We start from the raw sequence: 12,937 nt of genomic DNA on the forward strand, positions 1-12,937 counted from the left end.
TTGAATACACCTGTTTTACTATTACCCAGGATGAAGCAATGGAACCTTACAGCATCCTAGAATATTCTCTTGAGTTCCTTTCCAGAGGTAACCATTAGCTTTATTGCTAACTCTTACATTAGTTTTGTCTGTTTTTGAAGTGTGCATGTGTGTGCTCTTATTCTGCTAAGTTATGTATATGAGGTACATCAATATTGTTTTGCATAGAAGTAAGGTGTTCATTTTTAGTTGCTGTATCATTTTCCACTGTATGAATGTATCACCATTTATTTCTTCATTCCACTGTTAATGGACATTTGGATTGTTTCCAGTATTTTGCTATTATAACTAAGGTTGCAGTGAAGATTCTTGCCTATTTTTTGTATATTTATCTTAGGTACATACTTAGAAATGAGATTTCAGGGACACAGGGTAAGCGTATAGTTAGCTTTGATAACGTAAGAACAGTTTTCCAAAGTGTGCCAATTTACATTGCCACAAACATTGAGAACTCACTTCATTATCATCAACACTGGGTGATCTGAATCTTCTTATTTGCTGCTCTGCAGATACAGAGTGATATCTCATTGTGGTTTAAGTTTTAATGTGGCTAAAAAATCATCAGTTTTTTTTTTCAAATTTTTATTTAAATTCCAGTTAGTTAACATACAGTGTAATATTGGTTTCAGGAGTAGAATTTAGGGATTCGTCACTTACATGTAACACCCAGGGCTCATCCCAACAAATGCCCTCTTTAATGCCCAAGGAAGATGTCAAACTTGGTCTATTTGCAGATGACATGATAGTCTGTGTAGAAAACCCAAAAGATTCCACCAAAAAATTGCTAGAACTGATGCACAAATTCAACAAAGTCAGAAGATATAAAATCAACATACAGAAATCCATTGCATTTCTATATACCAATAATGAAGCATGAGAAAGAGAAACCAGGGAATTGATCCCATTTACAAGTGTACCAAAAACCATAAGATACCTAGGAATAAACCTAACCAAGGAGGTAAAAGATCTGTACTCTGGAAACTATAGAACACTTATGAAAGAAATTGTAGAGGAGACAAGGAAATGGAAAAACATTCCATGTTCATGAATTGGAAGAACAAACATTGTTAAAATGTCTATACAACCAAAAGCAATCTACACATTTAATGCAATGCCTATCAAAATACCAGCAGCATTTTTACAGAGCTCAAACAAACAATCCTAAGATTTGTTCATCAGGGATATTGGCCTGTGGTTCTCCTTTTTAGTGGGGTCTTTGATACCTGACGATTAATAGAGTTAACCAAATATTCATTATGGGTTTAGTGGTCATTGGAATTCTATCATGTGAAGTTTCTGTTCATGTTTTTCATCTGTTTTTATGAGGTTAGCTGTATTTTTATGGCTAATTTAGAGTCTAATTTATAACTTATTTTCTTTACAATTAATGCTTTTTTGTGTCCTAGTTTAATAAGTTGTTGTCTACCTCAGGACATTAAGGTACATACCTATGTTTCTTCTGGCAATTTCCTATCTCCTTTTCAAATATACATCTGCATTTCACCTGGAATTGATTTTTTGTGTATGGTGTAAGGTATGGTCCAGGTTCATTTTTTACTTGGATATCCAATTGATCAGGACTCTTTATTAAAAAGAACATCTAAATTTCCCCATTGTTCATTAGTACCTCCTTTGTCATAAATCAAGTTTGTTTATGGATTAGTTTATTCCATTGTTCTTTTGATATATTCTTATATTAATACCACAATGTATTAATAGCTATAGATTTAAGATGTCTTGATATATTGGGGCATAAATCCTCAGTTTTTCTTCAAGATTGTCTTAGCTATTCTTGGTTCGCAGCATTTCTATGCAAATTTTAGAATTATCTTGTGAATTTCTGCAAGAATTGTTGGGAAATTTTAAATAAATGTTTTATTTTGGAATAATTTTATACTTACAGGAATATGTGAAAAATACAGTGAATTCTTGTGTATGCCTCATCCAGCTTCTCACATTGTTAACATCTTCTATTACTATGGTACATTTATCAAAACTTAGAAGCTGACATTGATATATTACTCTTCAGTAAACTTCAGACTTTTGTTTGGATCTCACCAGTTTTTCCATTCATGTGCTCTTTCTCTCCAGATTCAATCTTGGCATCTAGTTGTCCTGTCTCTCTAGTCTTTTCTCTTCCATAATGATTTATCAGTCTTTCTTTATTTTTCCTTATGATTTTGACAGCCATAGAAAGTACTGGCCAGTTATTCTGTAGAATGTCCCTAATCTGAAGTTTTCTGTTGTTTTTCTTATGATGATTCTGGAGTTCTTGGAAAGAACACAACAGAGTTGAAGCACCTTTCTCATCACATTATATAAAGGGATACATGATACACACATGGAATTGCTGGTGATGTCAGCATTCATCACCTGGTTAAACTAGTGTTTGCCAGGTCTCTCCATTTTAAGGTTAAAGTAGAAACTTTTTACTCTGTATATAAAGTATACTTTTGAACAGAGCATACTTTTACAGAGTGTAAAAGTAGAAACTTTTTACTCTGTTCTTTGGAAATGAGTCATTAAGTCTGGCCTACACTGGTGGCGGTGGTGGGAAGGACATTAAGATCCACCTCCTGTAGAATGCCCTATCTTCACCGATTATTTGGAATTCTTCTGTTAGAAAGATATTAATTAATTAATGAAGTCAGTCATTTATTTATATCCGTATGGACTCACGTATATTTACTTTATACTTTGGGTTATAATCCATCCACTTTATTTATTTTGATGCCCAAGTTGTTCCAGGTTTGGTCATGGGGAAGTTTTTCAGGTTGGTTCCTGTGTCCCTTTGATATCGCTATATGATTGTGGAGCACTTCCTTACCTTTTGGCACTACGAGATGTTCTGGACCCATCTTTTATATTCCCTTCCCTAGACCTAGATTCAGTGATTTCTTCAGTGAGCCCTTGTTATTTTTATTGGAGAATAGTATTTAGAAACCAAGAAATAGTCATTGAATGTGCTTGTTGTTACCATTGCTTCCAGGGCCTCTCAGTGGGCAGTGCTAATATATATATAAATATATTTATATATGTATACACAAATATATATATATGTGTATGTATGTATATCTATGAATACTAACCCATGTGTCTATGCACATTTATAAGTGTTCTGTATCTATCCATCTGTATATATAATATAATATAATAATAATATAATATATAATTTTTTTTTGATTTTTCTTTCTTTTTTTTTAATTTTTTTATTTTTTAATATATGAAATTTACTGTCAAATTGGTTTCCATACAACACCCAGTGCTCATCCCAAAAGGTGCCCTCCTCAATACCCATCACCCACCCTGCCCTCCCTCCCACCCTGCCCTCCCTCCCACCCCCCATCAACCCTCAGTTTGTTCTCAGTTTTTAACAGTCTCTAATGCTTTGGCTCTCTCCCACTCTAACCTCTTTTTTTTTTTTTTTTCCTTCCCCTCCCCCATGGGTTTCTGTTATGTTTCTCAGGATCCACATAAGAGTGAAACCATATGGTATCTGTCTTTCTCTGTATGGCTTATTTCACTTAGCATCACACTCTCCAGTTCCATCCATGTTGCTACAAAAGGCCATATTTCATTTTTTCTCATTGCCACGTAGTATTCCATTGTGTATATAAACCACAATTTCTTTATCCATTCATCAGTTGATGGACATTTAGGCTCTTTCCACAATTTGGCTATTGTTGAGAGTGCCGCTATAAACATTGGGGTACAGGTGCCCCTATGCATCAGTACTCCTGTATCCCTTGGATAAATTCCTAGCAGTGCTATTGCTGGGTCATAGGGTAGGTCTATTTTTAATTTTCTGAGGAACCTCCATACTGTTTTCCAGAGCGGCTGCACCAATTTGCATTCCCACCAACAGTGCAAGAGGGTTCCTGTTTCTCCACATCCTCTCCAGCATCTATAGTCTCCTGATTTCTTCATTTTGGCCACTCTGACTGGCGTGAGGTGGTATCTGAGTGTGGTTTTGATTTGTATTTCCCTGATAAGGAGCGACGTTGAACATCTTTTCATGTGCCTGTTGGCCATCCGGATGTCTTCTTTAGAGAAGTGTCTATTCATGTTTTCTGCCCATTTCTTCACTGGGTTATTTGTTTTTCTGGTGTGGAGTTTGATGAGCTCTTTATAGATTTTGGATACTAGCCCTTTGTCCGATGTGTCATTTGCAAATATCTTTTCCCATTCCGTTGGTTGCCTTTTAGTTTTGTTGGTTGTTTCCTTTGCTGTGCAGAAGCTTTTTATCTTCATAAGGTCCCAGTAATTCACTTTTGCTTTTAATTCCCTTGCCTTTGGGGATGTGCCGAGTAAGAGATTGCTACGGCTGAGGTCAGAGAGGTCTTTTCCTGCTTTCTCCTCTAAGGTTTTGATGGTTTCCTGTCTCACATTCAGGTCCTTTATCCATTTTGAGTTTATTTTTGTGAATGGTGTGAGAAAGTGGTCTAGTTTCAGCCTTCTGCATGTTGTTGTCCAGTTCTCCCAGCACCATTTGTTAAAGAGACTGTCTTTTTTCCATTGGATGTTCTTTCCTGCTTTGTCAAAGATGAGTTGGCCATACGTTTGTGGGTCTAGTTCTGGGGTTTCTATTCTATTCCATTGGTCTATGTGTCTGTTTTTATGCCAATACCATGCTGTCTTGATGATGACAGCTTTGTAGTAGAGGCTAAAGTCTGGGATTGTGATGCCTCCTGCTTTGGTCTTCTTCTTCAAAATTACTTTGGCTATTCGGGGCCTTTTGTGGTTCCATATGAATTTTAGGATTGCTTGTTCTAGTTTCGAGAAGAATGCTGGTGCAATTTTGATTGGGATTGCATTGAATGTGTAGATAGCTTTGGGTAGTATTGACATTTTGACAATATTTATTCTTCCAATCCATGAGCAGGGAATGTCTTTCCATTTCTTTATATCTTCTTCAATTACCTGCATAAGCTTTCTATAGTTTTCAGCATACAGATCTTTTACATCTTTGGTTAGATTTATTCCTAGGTATTTTATGCTTCTTGGTGCAATTGTGAATGGGATCAGTTTCTTCATTTGTCTTTCTGTTGCTTCATTGTTAGTGGATAAGAATGCAACTGATTTCTGCACGTTGATTTTGTATCCTGCAACTTTGCTGAATTCATGTATCAGTTCTAGCAGACTTTTGGTGGAGTCTATCGGATTTTCCATGTATAATATCATGTCATCTGCAAAAAGTGAAAGCTTGACTTCATCTTTGCCAATTTTGATGCCTTTGATTTCCTTTTGTTGTCTGATTGCTGATGCTAGAACTTCCAGCACTATATTAAACAGCAGCGGTGACAGTGGGCATCCCTGTCGTGTTCCTGATCTCAGGGAAAAAGCTCTCAGTTTTTCCCCGTTGAGGATGATGTTAGCTGTGGGCTTTTCATAAATGGCCTTTATGATCTTTAAGTATGTTCCTTCTATCCCGACTTTCTCAAGGGTTTTTATTAAGAAAGGGTGCTGGATTTTGTCAAAGGCCTTTTCTGCATCGATTGACAGGATCATATGGTTCTTCTCTTTTTTTTTGTTAATGTGATGTATCACGTTGATCGATTTGCGAATGTTGAACCAGCCCTGCATCCCAGGAATGAATCCCACTTGATCATGGTGAATAATTCTTTTTATATGCTGTTGAATTCGATTTGCTAGTATCTTATTAAGAATTTTTGCATCCATATTCATCAGGGATATTGGCCTGTAGTTCTCTTTTTTTACTGGGTCTCTGTCTGGTTTAGGAATCAAAGTAATACTGGCTTCGTAGAATGAGTCTGGAAGTTTTCCTTCCCTTTCTATTTCTTGGAATAGCTTGAGAAGGATAGGTATTATCTCTGCTTTAAATGTCTGGTAGAACTACCCTGGGAAGCCATCTGGTCCTGGACTCTTATTTTTTTGGGAGATTTTTGATAACTGATTCAATTTCTTCGCTGGTTATGGGTCTGTTCAAGCTTTCTATTTCCTCCTGATTGAGTTTTGGAAGAGTGTGGGTGTTTAGAAATTTGTCCATTTCTTCCAGGTTGTCCAATTTGCTGGCATATAATTTTTCATAGTATTCCCTGATAATTGTTTGTATCTCTGAGGGATTGGTTGTAATCATTCCATTTTCATTCATGATTTTATCTATTTGGGTCATCTCCCTTTTCTTTTTGAGAAGCCTGGCTAGAGGTTTGTCAATTTTGTTTATTTTTTCAAAAAACCAACTCTTGGTTTCGTTGATCTGCTCTACACTTTTTTTAGATTCTATATTGTTTATTTCTGCTCTGATCTTTATTATTTCTCTTCTTCTGCTGGGTTTAGGCTGCCTTTGCTGTTCTGCTTCTATTTCCTTTAGGTGTGCTGTTAGATTTTGTATTTGGGATTTTTCTTGTTTCTTGAGATAGGCCTGGATTGCAATGTATTTTCCTCTCAGGACTGCCTTCGCTGCATCCCAAAGCGTTTGGATTGTTGTATTTTCATTTTCGTTTGTTTCCATATATGTTTTAATTTCTTCTCTAATTGCCTGGTTGACCCACTCATTCGTTAGTAGGGTGTTCTTTAACCTCCATGCTTTTGGAGGTTTTCCAGACTTTTTCCTGTGGTTGATTTCAAGCTTCATAGCATTGTGGTCTGAAAGTATGCATGGTATAATTTCAATTCTTGTAAACTTATGAAGGGCTGTTTTGTGACCCAGTATATGATCTATCTTGGAGAATGTTCCATGTGCACTCGAGAAGAAAGTATATTCTGTTGCTTTGGGATGCAGAGTTCTAAATATATCTGTCAAGTCCATCTGATCCAATGTATCATTCAGGGCCCTTGTTTCTTTATTGACCGTGTGTCTAGATGATCTATCCATTTCTGTAAGTGGGGTGTTAAAGTCCCCTGCAATGACCACATTCTTATCAATAAGGTTGCTTATGTTTATGAGTAATTGTTTTATATATCTGGGGGCTCGGGTATTTGGCGCATAGACATTTATAATAGTTAGCTCTTCCTGGTGGATAGACCCTGTGATTATTATATAATGCCCTTCTTCATCTCTTGTTACAGCCTTTAATTTAAAGTCTAGTTTGTCTGATATAAGTATGGCTACTCCAGCTTTCTTTTGGCTTCCAGGAGCATGATAAATAGTTCTCCATCCCCTCACTCTCAATCTAAAGGTGTCCTCAGATCTAAAATGAGTCTCTTGTAGACAGCAAATAGATGGGTCTTGTTTTTTTTATCCATTCTGATACCCTATGTCTTTTAGTTGGCGCATTTAATCCATTTACATTCAGTGTTATTATAGAAAGATATGGGTTTAGAGTCATTGTGATGTCTGTATGTTTTATGCTTGTAGTGATGTCTCTGGTACTTTGTCTCACAGGATCCCCCTTAGGATCTCTTGTAGGGCTGGTTTCGTGGTGACAAATTCCTTCAGTTTTTGTTTGTTTGGGAAGACCTTTATCTCTCCTTCTATTCTAAATGACAGACTTGCTGGATAAAGGATTCTCGGCTGCATATTTTTTCTGTTTAGCACACTGTAGATATCGTGCCAAGCCTTTCTGGCCTGCCAAGTTTCAAAGGAGAGATCAGTCACGAGTCTTATAGGTCTCCCTTTATATGTGAGGGCACGTTTATCCCTTGCTGCTTTCCGAATTTTCTCTTTATCCTTGTATTTTGCCAGTTTCACTATGATATGTCGTGCAGAAGATCGATTCAAGTTACGTCTGAAGGGAGTTCTCTGTGCCTCTTGGATTTCAATGCCTTTTTCCTTCCCCAGTTCAGGGAAGTTCTCAGCTATAATTTGTTCAAGTACCCCTTCAGCACCCTTCCCTCTCTTTCCTCCTCTGGGATACCAATTATGCGTATATTATTTTTTTTTAGTGTATCACTTAGTTCTCTAATTTTCCCCTCATACTCCTGGATTTTTTTATCTCTCTTTCTTTCAGCTTCCTCTTTCTCCATAACTTTATCTTCTAGTTCACCTATTCTCTCCTCTGCCTCTTCAAGCCGAGCCATCGTGGATTCCATTTTGTTTTGCAATTCGTTTAAAGCGTTTTTCAACTCCTCGTGACTGTTCCTTAGTCCCTCGATCTTTGTGGCAAGAGATTCTCTGCTGTCCTGTATACTGTTTTCAAGCCCAGCGATTAATTTTATGACTATTATTCTAAATTCACTTTCTGTTATATTATTTAAATCCTTTTTGATCAGTTCATTAGCTGTTGTTATTTCCTGGAGATTCTTCTGAGGGGAATTCTTCCGTTTGGTCATTTTGGAGAGTCCCTGGCGTGGTGAGGACCTGCAGTGCACTTCCCCTGTGCTGTGGTGTATAACTGGAGTTAGTGGGCGGGGCCGCAGTCCGACCCGATGTCTGCCCCCAGCCCACTGCTGGGGCCACAGTCAGACTGGTGTGTGCCTTCTCTTCCCCTCTCCTAGGGGCGGGATTCACTGTGGGGTGGCGTGGCCCGTCTGGGCTACTTGCACACTGCCAGGCTTGTGTTGCTGGGGATCTGGCGTATTAGCTGGGGTGGGTAGGCAAGGTGCACGGGGGCTGGAGGGGCAGGCTTAGCTCGCTTCTCCTTAGGTGATCCACTTCAGGAGGGGCCCTGTGGCAGCGGGAGGGAGTCAGATCCGCTGCCGGAGGTTTGGCTCCGCAGAAGCACAGAGTTGGGTGTTTGCGTGGAGGGAGCAAGTTCCCCGGCAGGAACTGGTTCCCTTTGGGATTTTGGCTGGGGGATGGGCGGGGGAGATGGCGCTGGCGAGCACCTTTGTTCCCCGCCAAGCTGAGCTCTGCCGTCTGGGGGCTCAGCAGCTCTCCCTCCCTTTGTCCTCCAGCCTTCCCGCTTTCCGCGCAGAGCTGTTAACTTATGACCTCCCAGACGCTAAGTCGCGCTTGCTGTCGGAACACAGTCTGTCCGGCCCCTCCGCTTTTGCCAGCCCGACTCGGGGGCTCTGCTTGGCCGGCGAGCCGCCCCTCCGCCCCGGCTCCCTCCCGCCAGTCCGTGGAGCGCGCACCGCCTCGCCGCCCTTCCTACCCTCTTCCGTGGGCCTCTGGTCTGCGCTTGACTCCGGAGACTCCCTTCTGCTAATCCTCTGGCAGTTTTCTGGGTTCTTTAGGCAGGTGTAGGTGGAATCTAAGTGATCGGCAGGACGCGCTGTGAGCCCCGCGTCCTCCTACGCCGCCATCTTCCTTCTAATATATAATTAATAGAGTAATTTATATGTTAAACTAAACATGAGTTTATACTGATATCTAATTTAGCACTACCAGGTACATTCTAGCCTTCCTTGCTTGTTTATCTGTAATCCTCCTCTGGTGAGTAACCTGGCACTCACCATCTATTATCTATTTACCTATTTGTTCAACCCTAGTATACAAGTAAAGGAGTTTCAGAATTATTAACATGTTTCTCTATTACTATGAGAAGGAAATTAATCAACTAGGGTACAGTAATTATGTATTGTTCCTTTTTTCATGGGTTCATAATTTTTAGTCAAAACATAATTTTTCAGATAGATGGTTTCTTTTTTTTTCTTAGTTTGCACATATTGAAGTTCACTCTTTGTAATGTATAGTTCCATGAATTTTGACAGATGCAGAGTCCTGTGTCCATCATCCCAGTAGAGGTCCTTTACCCTAAAAATTCCTCTGTAAGTTCATTTGCATTCATGCAGTCTCCCTTCTCTAATATCTGGCAATCACTAGTCGGTTTTCATTCCTTATAGTGTTGTCTTTCTCAGAATGTCATGTGAATGAAATTATACATTATGTAGGCTCTTGGGTATAGCTACTTTCACTTAACACAGTGTATTTAAGATTCATCCATGCTGGTGTATAAATCAAAAGCTCATTTCTTTTTATAACTGAATCATATTTCGTTGTATGGATGTGTCACAGTGTATCTATTCCTTTGTTAAAGGACATCTTGGATGCTTCCAGTTTTTAGCAATTAGGAAAGAAGCTGCTAGAAACGTTCACATACAGGCTTTTGTTTAGACATGCATTTTCAAGTCACTTTGGTGAATTCCTAGGAGTGTGATTTCTGAGTATTATGGTGAGTATATGTTTAAGTTCATGAGAACTGCTAAATCTTTTCCAAAATGGCTGTATCACTTTACATTCCCACCCGCATTGAATGAGAGTTCCTGTTCACCTGCATCCTTGCCAGCATTTATTGTCAGTTTTGAGATTTAAGTCTATTTAATAAGTGTAGTGATATCTCATTGTGGTTTTAATCTGCATACTCCTAATGGCATATAATGTTTATCTTTTCATTTTCATGTTTTCATTTGACAACTATGTATCTTCTTTGGTGAAGTGTCTTCTCAGATCTTTTGCCCATTTTAAAATCGGATTGTTTCTTTTTCTGATTTTTGAGAGTTCTTTGCATATTCTGGAGACAAGTCCTTTATTAGACATGTGATTTAAATATATTTTGTCTGTGGCTTGTCTTTTCATTTTCTTGACTGTCTTTCACAGAGCAAAGTTTTAATGTTAATAAAGTCCAACTTCTCATTTTTTTTTCTTTTTTAAATTGTGCTTTTGATGTTTTACTAGAAAATACACCACTAAAAGCAAGTCATGCAACTTTTCTCTGTTTTCTTCAAAAAGTTTTAAGCTTTATGTTTTATATTTAGTTATGTGATTCCTTTGGAATTAATTTTTGCATAAGGTATGAGTTTGGGGTCTACATTTATTTTTTGTTTATTGGCACCCAAGTATTTGAGCACCATTTGCTGAAAAGCCTTTTTTTTTTTCTCCATTGAAGTGCATTGGCCACTTTTCAAATATCAGCTTGTGTGGCTCTCTATTTTGTTTGCTGGGATTCTGATTGGGAGTACATGAAATCCACAGACAACTTTTGACAGAATTGATATCCTTATAATGAGCCTTTCCATCTATAAATATGGTGTATCTTTCATTTATGTAGTTCGTTAGTTTATATCAATAACTTTCAGTGTAGTATTCTTACACATAATTTTTGATGCTATAGTTAGTATTAGATTTCATCTTCTAATAGTTTGTTGCTTGTATATAAACATGTGCTTGACTTTTACAGATACTGGTTTTGCATCCAGCAGCTTTTCTAAATGAATTTCTCATATTTTCTTTCTCATAGTTTATCCAAGATTTAAAAGAAATTTTGACCACAGAGACATTTTGTTTGTGAACAGTGACAAGTTTATTTTTTTTCTTTCATTTCAATCTTTAATCTTTTCATTCTTTTTCTTTTTCTAATCTTATTGTATTGGCTACAACCCTCAGCACAATTCTGAATGGAAGTGCTTATAGCACACATCATTGTCTCAAGGGGAAGTCTTCCGATATTAAAACATTTAATACAATGTTTCCTATGGATTTTTAAAAAGATAAATTTTATCAGGTTAAATAAATTCCCATTTGTTCCCATTTGCTAAGAGTTTTTAATCACAAATACATGTTGAATTTTTCTCACTGTTTTCCCTGCATTTATTGAGGTAATCATATTCTTGTTATTGTTATCTTTTATTTTATTGATTGGGGGATTGCATTGATTGATTTTTGAATGTTAAACTAACCTTGGATGCCTGGGATAAAGCCCTCCCAATCACACTGAATATATATTTTTTATTTATTACTGGATTAGATATGGAATTTCGTTAAGAATTTTTGTATGTACATTTACAGGAGATATTGGTTTGTATTTTTCTTTTCTTGAATATGTTTGTCTGATTTTGGTATGAAGGCAATGCTATCCTCTTCAAATAAATTGGGAAGCATTTTTTTCTCTTCATTACCTACAAGATTTGAGTAAGATGGCTACTACTACTTTAACTTTTTGGTAGAATTTACCAATAAAGTTATCTGGACCTGGAGGTATTATAGTCTGTCTGTCTTTCCCTCTCTCTCTCTCTCTCTGTGTGTGTGAAGATTTTTCATTATAAATTTAATCGAATTTTAAAATTTCTAATAATGTTCATATTTATTAGTATAAAGTTATTTGTAATCCTTTTATTAATGTCTGTAGGATGTATACTGATAACTACATTTTCATTGTTAATATATTGGTGAGTTATGATTCCTATCTACTTTTTTCTTGAATAGTCTTACTAGAGGTTTATTAATTTGTATTAGTCTTTTTAATAAATCAGTTTTTGGCTTTCTTGATTCTATTGTATATCTGTTTTATATTATATTGTTAATTTCTGCCTCTGTCTTCATTATTTTTTCTCCTATTTAAATTATTTTTTTCTTCTGTCTTATTGAAATGGATGCTCAGGCAATTATTTTTAGCCTTTACTTTTTCCTAATAAATGAATTCAAGACTATAAATTTCCCTCTAAGCACAGCTTTAGCTGCATCTCACCAATTCCAAGACATGGTTTTTGTTTACCATATTTAGTTAAAAAATTTTTCTAATTTGTATTATAATTTTTTCCTTGGTCTGTAAGTTGTTTAGAAATAAATTGCTTAAGTTCTTAAAATCACATCTCAAAATAATGTAAATAATCATTTTGTTATGATATCTAGTTTAATTCTACTACATATTTCAATATATAGTCTTGACTTATTAATTTCTAATACCGGTTAGTACTTTTACCACTTTCCAGATAATGTAAGGATCTCAGAACATTTTAACTCCATTTCCTCCCTCCCACTTTTTATTATTTTTGTCTTGTATTTTAATTATATTTTAAAGCCCAGACATTGTTATTTCGTTCAACATTAACTTAGATGTACTTACATTTTTACCCTTTCTATTGCTGTTTATTTTTTCCTGCATTTTCATACTATCATCTTGTGCTTTCTTCTTGAATTACTTGCTTTAATGTTTCATTTAATGTGGGTCCATTTTATTGGTTTGAAAAATCTCTCTTCTGCCTTTCCTTTGATGAATATTTTTTTTTGGTAACAGATTCTAGATTGGCATTTAGTAATTAGTCTTTTTTTTTTTTT

Source organism: Panthera tigris, chromosome B4, assembly GCF_018350195.1.
Source record: "Panthera tigris isolate Pti1 chromosome B4, P.tigris_Pti1_mat1.1, whole genome shotgun sequence".
NCBI classification, from domain to species: domain Eukaryota; kingdom Metazoa; phylum Chordata; class Mammalia; order Carnivora; family Felidae; genus Panthera; species Panthera tigris.